We start from the raw sequence: 2,462 nt of genomic DNA on the forward strand, positions 1-2,462 counted from the left end.
GGTGAAGCCTGAGGCAGGTGGCACACGGTGACTGGTCTGGGAGCCACCCACAGGAGAGGTAGGGGCTGGGACAAAGTGAGGCACTCTGGCTTTGGAGGACAGGAGAGAATGGGAGAGGCGATCTGCACGCAGTTAACTCCATCTCTGTGCTGAGGGAGTACAGCGAAAGTGGATTTGAGCACCGTACACTTCTCTCTCACTGGCCCCTGGCACAGATGGCAGCAATGTACCCAATGCTTCATCACAGACAGAGAGAGATTCTCCACACAGTTTGCCAGTGACCAGGCCATATATGATCTGGAAAAATGTTCAAGAGCTGTTCCTCTGTCCTCGTGCATTGCCTTGGAAAATGCAGGCTCCTTGGGCTTCGCCACTGGTCCGTGGATAAGAAATCAAATGTGCCCATGAAATAGAATGAGCAACGTATTGTTTTTAACCTAATCAAAACTGATGGGTCAGATTCTCCTCTCAGAGTAATCTCTTTAAGCTTTTCTTGTTGTCCTAGTTCGGGGTTTCCAGAAGCAGTCCCCAAGGCAAGGATGTGAGCACAAGTAGTTGGTCTGGGAGGTGATCTCTGGAAACTGGGCAGTAGATGGGCGGGCCTTGAGCTGTTGGGAAGGGAAGGGAAGGGAAGGAAGATAATGAAGGATGGGTGTGTTATCAGCAACTGCTGCGAGCAATGGGAGCTCAGTCCCGCTGGGGACCTTTGGGAGCCAGTGTGGGACTTACTAAGAATTAGCCTGTCTACGGCCATGCCACCCTGAACAAGCCAGATCCCGTCTGATCTCGGAAGCTAAGCAGGGTCGGGCCTGGTTAGTACTTGGATGGGAGACCACCTAGGAAGACCAGGTGCTGTAGGGGTTTAAAAAAAAGCCTAACCGAGGAGGCAAAGGAAATGCAATTCCTGTCCACCCTATTTGTTGTTTGGCTGAATGCTGCTTCTGGAACTTACCTTCTCAACACTTTGGCTTGCTTGGGCAGTGGTCAAACATCCTCATGCGACCAAAGAAACAGCCTTCAAGCTGAGAAACAAACAGCCTTCAGCATGGAGAGAGGGGGGATGGGAGGATGTGTAGTGACGGCCTCTACACCTGAGTAATAAAAAACACACTAGGGTTTCCTAGCACACCAGATGCCCACAAAGCCATCAGCTCCGTGCTCTGCAATAGCAGCTCACTAATATGCGCTCTTTTCGTGGCTCCGGCTAAGATTTGTCTAGAACCCATGGCCCACATCTCCTTGTGCGCAGACATGTTGGAAATACAAACGCGCTTCTGGGGATCAAACAGATCCAGGCCCAGATCTTGACTCTGAATGACTCCAGGAATGTATTTGACTTCTCAGAATCACCTGTAAAAATGGAGGAGATAAGATCTAATTTGCAAGCTGAGAAGATGTGTAAGGGAGAGGCTGTTTGGAGGAAATATCTAGCATATTAAGTGCTTTACATGTTTATAAAGTTAAATGGCAGGAGGCTGGTATGGCATATTCCACTTTTTTTTTTTTTTTTTTGGTTTGAGAAGGCACTATAGTACAGCTGGCAAAAATTCTAACAGTCAAAAGTATAAAATAACCCCCAGGCCAGCCTCTATCTCCCAATTCAGACTAATTACTGTAACCAGTTTCTTTCTTGTCATTCAAGAGATTCTCTTTGCATATCCACAAGTCTATGCAATATTCTGGACCCTCCCTTTAAAAATTTTATTTATTTTCAGGTCATTCTGTGTTAACATACGTAGATATATGGCCACATTAGTACCGTTATTTTAAGCTGTCTCCTCAATCTTGACTTCATTTCACTAGAATCCACAGATTTGTCAGGGTTGGAATGCGTTTAGCCATTACATCATCCACATCTCTCATTTTACAGATGAGGAACTTAAGGCCCACAATAGTGGAAGGACTGACGGGTGGATGTGAACCTAGTTCTCACGCAGTATCTTCTTTTCTGATTAGGGAATGATACAAATCTGCTACAGAAAAATGAGAAAGCACAGACAAATGTGTAAAGGAAATAGAAAAGGAATGATTAGCAGACCTTCCCTTTATTTGGGTCTTATCGGAGTTTTCTTATATCTAAGGCTGCACTAGAGCTCTGTTAAGGGAAGGTGGTTGTTTACAGACTCCCTTGTTCGGAAGGGATCCATCCAGCATCCATCAGAGCAGAGGTGATTCCAATGGGCAGGAGGACGACTAATGAAGCTAAACCACCAAAGCAATCTCCTTGCTCCTGGGGCAGCTCGTTGCCGTAGACAGATTAAAATACTTTCTTAAGCAAGGAACCCACTTTTCTGGAAGCCCTCAGCGGGTCTCCCTTCAGACCTCATTGCATGGAATTAAGTTTGAGACTCATCTCAGCCAGGTGGCAGGGCTAGCGCAGATAACAAGATTAGAGCACATGATCGATCAGCTGCCATGACTTTTGCTTTGTTTTCTATAGAACCAGCTAACAAGCAGGATGA

At 46.3% G+C, this 2,462-nt stretch overlaps 1 non-coding gene across 1 annotated transcript; it reads left to right on the plus strand.

The window, feature by feature from the left end:
• The first annotated feature begins 742 nt into the window (after positions 1-742).
• Positions 743-861, plus strand: LOC120611783 (5S ribosomal RNA). The gene has a single exon (XR_005655295.1). It is a non-coding gene; the product is annotated as a 5S ribosomal RNA (ribosomal RNA).
• Positions 862-2,462: the final 1,601 nt, after the last annotated feature.

The sequence above is a fragment of the Pteropus medius genome, unplaced genomic scaffold (assembly GCF_902729225.1).
Source record: "Pteropus medius unplaced genomic scaffold, Ma_sr-lr_union100, whole genome shotgun sequence".
NCBI lineage: Eukaryota > Metazoa > Chordata > Mammalia > Chiroptera > Pteropodidae > Pteropus > Pteropus medius.